This window comes from Cervus elaphus, chromosome 14, assembly GCF_910594005.1.
Source record: "Cervus elaphus chromosome 14, mCerEla1.1, whole genome shotgun sequence".
NCBI classification, from domain to species: domain Eukaryota; kingdom Metazoa; phylum Chordata; class Mammalia; order Artiodactyla; family Cervidae; genus Cervus; species Cervus elaphus.
In genome coordinates this window covers 56,983,042-56,994,320 of record NC_057828.1, presented here as the reverse complement: position 1 = coordinate 56,994,320, position 11,279 = coordinate 56,983,042, and the positions used below count along the sequence as shown (strand labels likewise).

Here is an 11,279-nt window from a genome sequence, read left to right as displayed (position 1 = left end):
GTTTTTTAAAATCTTCTTGGAAAGAAAATAACTTTAATAGGCTGTGATTAAAAAGCTAAGACTAACTTCTGGAATGGGGTATTGTTTTGCATATACTAGGAACAGTAGAGGTAGTGAAACAAGCATGGGCTTTGGAGTCAGACATTCCCTGATTCAACTAATATTAAGCTCCTTCTCTGTACTTAGAATTGTATTGGATTATAAGAGATTTAGTAGTGAGGATAAAAAAAGCCCTGTCTTATGGAAATTATATTCAAGGAGAGGAAGGCAAAAAATAAATAATTTCAGGTACAGATAAATGCTATAAATAAAGCAGTGCAATAAGAAGAAGAGTGACTGGGATGGGGCCTATTTTATATACAGTTGTCAAACAATGTCTCTGAGGAGGTGACATTTGAGCTGAGTCCTAAATGATGAGAGAGGACCAGCTGTATGAAGATCTGAGGAAGTGTGTGCCAGACAGGTGAAACCACAAGGGCAAAGGCCTTGAGAAAGGTAAGAACTTGGCTTCTTTGAGGAATAAAGGAAGTTTGTGTGGTTGGAGCATGGGGAGGATGGGTGGAGTGGCATGAGATGAAACTAAAGAGATTGTGCAGCAGAGACTTACTTATGCCATGGTGTTATGTCTCCCAGTTTTCACCTGGGCATGCGGCTGCCCAGTATAAAGATGACCTTTTCTAGCTTTTCTCAGGTAGGTATAGTCAAATGACCAAGTTCTGATCTATGGAATAAAAATGCAAGTGTCATATAGATCTTCTAGGAGCTTAATAAACAGGCATGCACCCCTTGCCCTTTTCTTATTTTTCTTCCAATATTGCTGTTTGGAATGCATATAATGACTGGTTCTCTAGCTGCTTTTTTTAGGTCATTAGGGTGAGTGTCAGGTCCTAGGGATGGCAGAGTGTGGCCTGGAAGGAGTTTGTGCCCTGAGGACTTTTTTTTGGCTATGCTTGGTCTTGGGCCTTCCCAGATGGCTCAGTGGTAAAGAATCTGCCTGTCAATGCAGGAGACATGAGTTTGATCTCTGGATCTGGAAGATCCCCTGGAGGAGAAAATGGCAACCCACTCCAGTATTCTTGCCTGGAAAATTCCAGGGACAGAGGAACCTGGCAGGCTGCATTCTATGGGGTTGCAAAGAGTCAGAAATGACTGAGCACACATACACACATGCTGGATCTTGGTTGAGGTCTGTGGGCTCTTCATTGTAGCACACAAACTTTTCTAGTTGTGGTGAGGACTTCCCTAGTTGTGGCATGCAGGCTTAGTTGCCCTGAGGTGTGTAGGGTCTTAGTTTTCCAACCAGGGATTCCAGTCCCCTGCACTGGAAGGCAGATTCTTATCTGTTCCACCAGGAAAGTCCCCCTGAGAACTTGAAGCTGAACCCCAGTGCCATTCTTGGATCGTCTTTCTCTAGACTTACGTATCAGAGATGTGAACTTCTGTCTTGTTTAAGCTCTTGTTACTTTGGTTCTCTTGCTCATAGTCCAAACCTAATTCTAAGTGATAGAGGAGGGATCCACATCATTTAAGTTTTTACTGGTACTGTGAAGAAACGGGATTTTATTCTAAATGCAATGGAAAGCCATTGACCTTTTAAGCAGAAGAGTTAATGTGACCCAATTTGTATCTTACAAGATTTTACAAGATATAATGGAGAAAGAGTTGTAGGAACCAAGAGTGGAAAAGGGGAAAAAGTTTGCTAGAAATGGTGCTGCCTCATGGGGAAGTTAGCAGTATCTAGCAAAATTATGTGTGATTTACCCTTTGACTAGCAATCCCACTTGTGGGATTCTGTCCCCAAAATTCACTAGCAAAAATACAAATTGAAGTGGGAATGAGGCTATTTATTACAACGGTATATGTAATAGCAAGACTAAAAAAAAAATCCAAATGCTCATCAGAGAGGGATTGATTGAATAAAATTATGATATGTCTGCATAGTGAATTACTACTATGTAGTTATAAAAGGGTTTGAGGAAGATAGCTAATATTGCCATGGAGTTATCTCTAGGATATAGTTATGTGAAAGAACAAGATGAGGACAAAGTATAGTATGCTTTTATGGAAGGAATGGGGTGGGGAATATGAATATGTGTGTGTATTTCCTTCCATTTTCAGAAACAATGGAAGGATAAACCAAAAACTAGTAAAAGTGATTGCTAGTGGGATGAGGGGAACCAACTGGGTAGAGAGGGGACAGGAATAAATTTAGAAGTTTTCTGAATATTCCTTGTTTATAGTTTGGAGCCATCTAAGTGTTTTATATAATTACAAAACAAAATTAGATCAAAATGAAAAAAAATCCTTAAAACTTGAAAACGAACCTAACTATATGATGTTTAGGCCATAAACATACAAAGAATTAGTTTTAGTATCTCTGAGTCCTTGTATTTTGACTATACATTGTGAGTGGGCTATATCCTAGGAAAAGATTCCTAGCAAAGGAATCTTAAATTGCATTCAGTTACCTTAATAATATCAGTATTGTTATACCAATATTCACAGGTGGCTCAGTAAAGAATCCGCCTGCAATGCGGGTGACATGTGTTCAGTCCCTGGGTTGGGAAGATCCCCTGGAGAAGGAAATGGCAACCCTCTCCAGTATCCTTGCCCAGAAAATCCCATGGATGGAGGAGCCTGGCAGGCTACAATCCATGGGGTGACACAGTTGGACATAACTTAGCAACTAAACAACAACATTGTTATTTTATCACTGTTCATAATAAAATAAAATGTATGTAATTATAACAGTGTTAGAAACCGAGATTTTCAGTGTACCAGTGTATAATTTAACACAATTGAAAGATCAAGTTTAGTAGAAACTCTATAATGTTAAATTTGAATCGGAAATAACAGAACTCATTTATTTTTGTTTTTTTCCATATAATTTTATTTTATTTTTTATTTTTCCATTTTTAATTTTTCCATTTATTTTTATTAGTTGGAGTCTAATTACTTTACAGTATTGTAGTGGTTTTTGCCATACATTGACATGAATCAGCCATGGATTTACATGTGTTCCCCATCCTGAACCCTCCTCCCACGTCCCTCCCCACCCCATCCCTCTGGGTCATCCCAGTGCACCAGCCCCGAGCACTTGTCTCATGCATCCAACCTGACCTGATGATCTGTTTCACACTTGATAATATACATGTTTCGATACTGTTCTCTCAGATCATCCCACCCTTGCCTTCTCCCATAGAGTCCAAAAAATATGGAACGCTTCACGAATTTGCATGTTATCCTTGTGCAGGGGCCATGCTAATCTTCTCTGTATTGTTCTAATTTTTGTATATGTGCTGCCGAAGTGAGCACAGAACTCATTTATTTTATTTTTTTTTCATTTTTTTTTTTCATTTATTTTTGAAGTGGAGAAATTTTAAATTTTGATGAATCCCAATTTGTCAATTTTTTTTCCTTTTGTGTTTTGTGCTTTAGGTGTGGTATCTAAGAAAGCATTGCTTAGTTCAAGGTCCCAAAGATTTATTCCTATGTTTTCTTATACGAATTTTATAACTTTGGCTCTTAAATTTAGATCTATAATACCTTTTGAGTTTTTATGTATAGTGTGCAGTAAGCATTCAAATTAATCATTTTGCATATGAATATTCATTTGTTTCAGTACCATTTACTGAAAAGACTATTATTTTCCTATTGAATTGTCTGTTACCTTTCTTAAAAATCAATTGGCCATAAACGTTTGGGTTTATTTCTGGACTCTCAAACTTATTTCATTGATCTAAATAATCCCTATGCCAGTACCACACTGTCTTGATTACTGTAGCTTTGTAGTCTGTTGAAATCAAGGTGAGTCTTCTAGCTTTGTCCTTTTTCCAAGATTGTGTCGGTTCTTGTTCTTTTACATTGTCATAAGAATTTTAGGATCAGCTGGTCAATCATTGTAAAAAAGCTGGGATTTTGATAGTAATAGCTTTGAATCTGTATATTAATTTGAACAGCATTGCCATCATAATGGTACTGTTTTCTAACCCATGAGCATGGGCTACCTTTCCATTCATTTAAACCTTTCAAGATTTTTTTTTCCAAGATTTTATTCTACAGTGTTTTATCATTTTCAGTGTCCAAGTATTGCACTTTTTTGTTAAATTTATTTCTAAATTGTTTCTTTGTGCTATTGAGAATGGAATTGTTTTCTTAATTTCAATTTTGAATTGTTTGTTGCTAATGTGTAGAAATGTAATTGATTTAGTGTCTTGTTCTTGTATCCTGTGATCTTGCTGAACTTGTTTATTCTAGTAGTTTTTTCAGTGAATTTCCTCAGATTTTCTATATTTGAGTATGTCTTTTGTGAATAATGACAGTTTTACTTCTTAATTTCAATCTGGATGCCTTTTAGTTCTTTTTCTTGCCAAATTGCTGTGGATAGAATTGCCAGTTCAATGGCAAATAGAAGTAATGAGAATGTACAGTCTCATCTTTTTTAAAATTCACTTTTGGCTGCACTGGGTCTTTGTTGCTGTGCGGGGGCTTTGGCTGGCTGTGGAGAGCGGGGGCTACGCTCTAGTTATGTGCAGGCTGCTCACTGCAGTGGAGGCCCTGGTTGCGGAGCACAGGCTCAAGTGGATTCTCAACCCGTGTCCCACCAGGGCAGTCCACAGTCTTACCTTGTACCTGATCTTAGCAAGAAAGCGTATTTCACCGTTACATATGATGTTAGCTGTAGGTTTCTCTTTTTCTTTTTTCTATTTTTTTAATTTAAGTGAATAGCTGTATTTGACCAGTGGACATTGCATCTTTTTTTAATACATATTTTTTAATTGGAGGAAAATTGCTTTACAGTGTTGTGTTATTTTCTGCCATACAACAGTGCAAATCAGTCATAATTATACATATAGAGCCTCCCTCTTGAACCTCTCTCCTCTCGCCCTATTCTCACCCCTCTAGGTCATAACAGAGTGCCAGGCTGAGCTCCCTTTGTTATATAGGAACTTCTCATCTGTCTACTTTACACATGATAGTGTGTATATGTTGATACAGCTTTCTCCATTCATCCCACTCTCTCCTCCCACTGTGTCCACAAGTCCATTCTCTACATCTGTATCTCCATTTCTCCCCTGTAAATAAGTTCATCAATACCATTTTTCTAGATTCCATATACATGTATTAATGTATGATACCTGTTTTCCTCTTTCTGACTTCACTCTATATAACAGGCTGTAGGTTCAGCCACCTCACTAAAACTGACTCAAAATTCATTATTTTTTATGGCTGAGTAAATAGTCCACTGATACATGTACCACATCTTCTTTATCTGTTCATTTGTAGATGGACATCCACATTGCTTTCTAGGTTTTTCATAGATCCCCTTTATCAGGTTAAAGAAGTTCTTTTCTATTCCTACTTTGTTTCAGGGTTTTTTTGTTTTTTGTTTTTTTCTTTTTGACCTTGCTGCATGGCTTGTGGGATCTTAGTTCCCCAACCAGGGATTGAATCTATTCCTTCAGCAATGAAAACTTGGAGTCTTAGCCACTGTACCACCAGGGAATTCCCCCTGAAGGTTTTTTGGGTTTTTTTTTAAGTTATGAATGGATGTTGGATCTTGTTAGATTATTTTTCTACATCTATTGAGATGATTCATGACTTATTTTTTTTTTTTAACTTAAAACCACACCTTTTACTTCTGGTTTTTATTTCTGTATGTAAGGATCTTGAAAGTTGCCATTCTGTCCTAACTAGTCATTAGATCAACAGATGGAAAAATGAACTATTTTTGGATCTGTTAGAAGTGGGAGGACAGAACAAACAGCTGCCCCAAGTTTGGGGAGACAAACAGGCCAATACAGGGAGTCATGGCTTGCAGGATCAGCAACTCATGAGCAGAAACCAGTGTGGAACCAGTGCTTGGGTCAGAAAACCTGAATTATAATGGAGCTGCTGGAGCCTCACTGTGGAAAAACCTCAGAAAAACTCCAGGGGGACTTGGTCATAGGGGAGCCCTCACAGTATTGTGAGATTTACCTCCAGGAGCTCAACCAGGTTTCCACAGTAAATATCAGAGAAAAATTCTCTTATGTTTCTGGCAAAGGGGAGGGAAAAAGAACATTCTGAAATATATCAGAGCGCTTGGTTTTTCTTAACAAAGTCTGCCCTCAGGGGAGATTAGTTATGCAGAGCCCAACTGACCTGGGGAAAGGGAAATATCTAACACTAGCCCACTCTAGCCATTTTCTCCCACCTCAGGGGGGAGAAAAAACTGAGTAACTTGTGTGAAGTTCCCAGTCCATAAGCATAGGCTCGCTACAAGGCTGAGATCTAATCACAGGACTGTAGAGCACTTCCCTCCTCCCAGTACCTCACTACCACATTACTAAAAGCCCTTATATTAATAGCTGTTTCTTTTACCTGGTTCATCATGTCTGGCTATCAAGAAAAAAATTACAAGGCATGCCAAAAGGCAAAAATGAAAATCATAAAAATCAAATAGCAATTTGAAGGAACAGACATGGTAGATGTTAGGATTATCAGACAGAGTTTAAAACAATCATGATTAATATGTTAAGGGATCCAGTGGATAAAGTATTTCCATGCAAGAACAGATGGGCAGTGTAAGCCGAGAAATGGAAATCCTAAGAACCAAGAAACAATGCTAAAATTCTCTAGAGAAGATTGTAATAGAAATGAAGAATGCCTTTGGTGAATTTATTAGTAGATGACACAGCTGAGGAAAGAATCTCTGAGCTAAAGAATATATCAGTAGAATCCTTGAAAAGCAAAGAGAACAAAGATTGAAAAAACAAACCAACCAACATCCAAGGTCCATGGGACAATTGTTAAAGTCTAACATGCAGTTGACTAAACAGCATGGGTTTGAACTACATTGGTTCACTTATACAGAGATTCTTTTCAGCAGTAAATACTATAGTACTGCATGATACAAGGTTGGTTGAATCTGCAGATGTGGAACGGCAAATACAGAGGAGCCACGGATTTGGAGGAATTGTATATGGAGAGCCAACTATAAGTTGACCATAAGTTGAAACTGTATATTAATTTGAACAGCATTGCCATCATAATGGTACTAAGTTTTCTAACCTATGAGCATGGGCTACCTTTCCATTCATTTAAACCTTTCAAGATTTTTTTTTCCAAGATTTTATTCTACAGTGTTTTATCATTTTCAGTGTCCAAGTATTGCACTTTTTTGTTAAATTTATTTCTAAATTGTTTCTTTGTGCTGTTGAGAATGGAATTGTTTTCTTAATTTCAATTTTGAATTGTTTGTTGCTAATGTGTAGAAATGTAATTGATTTAGTGTCTTGTTCTTGTATCCTGTGATCTTGCTGAACTTGTTTATTCTAGTAGTTTTTTCAGTGAATTTCCTCAGATTTTCTATATTTGAGTATGTCTTTTGTGAATAATGACAGTTTTACTTCATTTTCAATGTGCAGAGGGTTGGTGTCCCTAACCCCCTGTGTTGTTCAAGGGTCAACTGTTAACATACAATGAGAATACTAGGAGAGAGAAAGAAGAAATACTGGAAACAATAATGGCTGAGGATTTCCTCAAATTAATGCCAGACACCAAACCACAGATAGAGGAAGCTCAGAGGACACCAAACAAGATTAAAAAACAAGTAAAAAACAGCACAACTGTATTGAGGCATAGAATATTCAAACTACAGAAAAATCAAAGATAAAATCCTGAAAGAAGCTAAAGAGAAAAAAACACCTTGCCTATAGAGGAACAAGATAAGAATTACATCTGACTTCTCAGAAACCATGCAAACAAGAAGACTGTGGAGTGTTTGAAGAAAAAAACCACCAGCCTAGAATTCTGTGAAATTATCTTCAAAAGTGGAGGAGATGCAAATATTTTTCTGGACAAATAAAAGTTGAAATTTATCATCAGTAGAACTTCCTTGCAAGAAATGTTAAAAGAAGTTCTTCAGAGAGAAGGAAAATAATATAGATAAAAACTTGGATCTGTGTAAAGTAAGGAAGAGCATCAAAGAAGGAATAAGTGAAGGCAAAATAGTTTATTTTTCTTATTTCTGAATTGATATGACAGTGTGTTCAAAATAATAATGCAACAATATATTTGATTGTGTATGTGTCTATGTAATATATGTAATATAAATGTGTTATATATATATGCATATATATGTATAAACATTTATGGAGGTCTGTATATCAGTGGGTGACAGCAATGATACAAGGCTGATAGTGGGCTCTTTAGATATTACATATGTCCCGATTGATGCAATAGAATGCTTACATGAAGTATTTATAAATATTTGGATATTTTTATAGAGAAATATAGGTTTGACTACTTCTTTTACAATGGGGGATACACACATACACGTAGAATAGAGACTATAGAGACTAAAGAATTTCCAAAAATGATTGAGCAAAGAAACAAAAGAGCAATTTAACCAGATGAGCAAATGGAAGGACAGGAAAAAAGAAAACTCCAAGGTATAATTGTAGACATAAATAAAATGGTAATTAGGGAAATTTTAATATGGACTGGGTATTAGGGATGTTAAGGAATTGTTAATTTTATCAGATGTGATAGTAGTATTGTAAGTAGACCTTACCTGCTAAATATTCAAGTGTGAGTGAAATAATATGATGCCTGGAATTTGCTTTAAAATTCTCCAGTGGTGGTGGAAGAAGTGAGAGTGGGAGGGAATAGGTAAAACAAAATCAGCAAAGTATTAACTTTTGAAGCTGAATGGTGGGTACATGGACATTCATGGATTTGTTGAACCTGAGTCGGACATGACTGAGCGACTTAACACTTTCACACTTTCACTTATATGTAGATATTTTTCGACAGTAAAGACTACAGCATTAGACTGTTGAGTTTGGTTGAATCCAAGCTTATAGTAATTGTATCATTCAGGGTTCTCCAGAGAAGTAGGACCAACAGGATTGATATCTCTGTCTCTATCTGTCATCTATCTCTATCTATTGATTTATTATGGGCACTGGTGCATGCAGTCCTGGAGGCTGAGCAGTCCCACAGTCTGCCTCTGCAAGCTGATGAACCAAGAAAAGCCAGCAGTATAAGGCAGTCCAAGTCCAAAGGCCTGAGAACTAGTAGCTCTGATGTTCAAGGGCAGGAAAAGATGGACATCCCAGCTCAAGAAGTGAGAGAGAATTCTGCCCTCTTTTGCTTTTTTGTTCAGTATGGCCTGAAATGGATTGCATGATACCCACCCATCTTTGTGAGTGTGGAAGTCTACTCAGTCTACTGACTCAAATGCTAATCTCCTAGAAACATTTTTACAGAAAACAAGAAAAAATGTTTTACCAGCTATCTGGGCATCCCTTGTCCAAGTCAAATTTGACACAAAATTAACCACCACAGTGGGTCCATACAACTGTCCCCAAAATTTCTCTTGAAAACTTGAATTTTACTATTGATGATAAATGCTGTCAGTTGTTTTCCTTGAAGTAACAGCCTCACTTTGTTCATTTTCCAGAAAATGTCTACCAACACTCAAATCTGAATAACCTTGTCATCCTTTCAAAAAGAAGTGGCTTGTTAAGCTTTCAACTCAAGACAATTGCACAAGATTTTTCTTGTGACAATCACTGTGTTTTGGTATCAGCAGAAATATTTCACATATCCAAAGGTTGAAATTTCTTAGATGAAATTGACTTTCTGTCTTTTGAACTGTAAGTGGATGGTGGTGAATAATTAGTAGTAGCCTTTGAATTATGCTAATGCCTCAGCAGTTTTATCTACCATTGTTTTTGCATCAGTGCAAATGTCATCACAGTAAAAAAGAAAAAAAGTAAAAAACTTCCTACAATTACTAAAGAAAAAGCTTTGACCTATGCATACTCTGAAAGAATCCTGCGGATTTCAGAGTTCACTTTGAGAATGACTAATCTAACTCAAAGTGTGAAGCTAAGCTTTTTGAAGGCAAGGACCGTACCTGTTCAGTAGGAGTCCAAATGCACGTTGATCTAAATTCACACCAGAGATATCTGTCCTCTTTTCCTAAGAGTTTGGAGTACCTTTAGTAAATATTCTAACTTGCTAGGATATTAATAGGTTACTGACGGTTATTTGAACACTGAATATTTGATGTTATAATATTCAAATGGTAAAGAATCCACCTAAAATGCAAGAGACCCAGGTTTGATCCCTGGGTCAGGATGATCCCTTGGAGAAGGAAAAGGCAACCCTCTCCAGTATTCTTGCCTTGAGAATCCCATGGACAGAGGAGTCCGATGGGCTGCAGTCCATGGGGTCGCCAAGAGTTGGACATGACTGAGTGACTAAAAGTTTCATTTTTTTAATAGCATCCATCTTCTACATTTAAAAGAATGTAAGTTCCTAACCCAAAGTGACCAAATAACTTAAAGATTACTATTGTTAAGGACCCTTGAGACAACTAAAGTTGAAGTTTTGTCATTTCTAGGACGATTTTTATGAATCACTCCCAGTACAGAGACTTCAGAGCAACTTACAGAGACAATGTCATAAACTACTTAAGACAACCAGCCAGTGATATCTGGGCTTACTAGGCTGTTTTTGCCTCTTTCATCTTCTCTTCTCTCCTGTATTTCTTTCCTTGTCCTATCCCCTCCATCTGTTTCCTAAATTAATATAAAATTTAAAATGCTTTTTCCTTACTTTCACTCAAATATTGTTCAGGAAGGACCTTTTCTACTTCACAGTTGTCAAGAACTAGTCTCTGCAATGTAGATATATACAGGTAAGATTGGAGAACAAAACTGGGGAACAGTGACATCAGATATGGGAATGTGGAGAACAGTATAAAGAATGGATTTGGAATCGGGATGTGCATTTGAGGTTCAGCTTCTACCATGTCATTTTACTTATAAAATGAAGATAACCACCAACCCAACTCAATTCCAAGTTTATAGAGCTGTGGAAGTCCAGTTCAGTTGCTCAGTCGTGTCTGATTCTTTGTGACCCCGTGAACCGCAGCACACCAGGCTTCCCTGTCCATCACCAACTGCCAGAGTCTACCCAAACCTACGTCCATTGAGTTGGTGATGCCATCCAACCATCTCATCCTCTGTCGTCTCCTTCTCCTCCTGCCCTCAATCTTTCCCAGCATCAGGGTCTTTTAAAATTAGTCAGCTCTTCGCATCCTGTGGCCAAAGTATTGGAGTTTCAGCTTCAGCATCAGTCCTTCCAATGAACACCCAGGACTGATGTCCTTTAGGATGGACTGGTTGGATCTCCTTGCAGTCCAAGGGACTCTCAAGAGTCTTCTCCAACACCACAGTTCAAGAGCATCAATTCTTCGGCACTCAGCTTTCTTTATAGTCCAA

General features: G+C 37.4%; 1 non-coding gene across 1 annotated transcript; it reads right to left on the bottom strand.

Annotated features, from left to right (window-relative positions):
- Positions 1 to 3,208: 3,208 nt before the first annotated feature.
- LOC122708348 lies at positions 3,209 to 3,315 on the bottom strand. Its single transcript, XR_006345135.1, has one exon. It is a non-coding gene; the product is annotated as a U6 spliceosomal RNA (small nuclear RNA).
- Between the last annotated feature and the right edge of the window lie 7,964 nt (positions 3,316 to 11,279).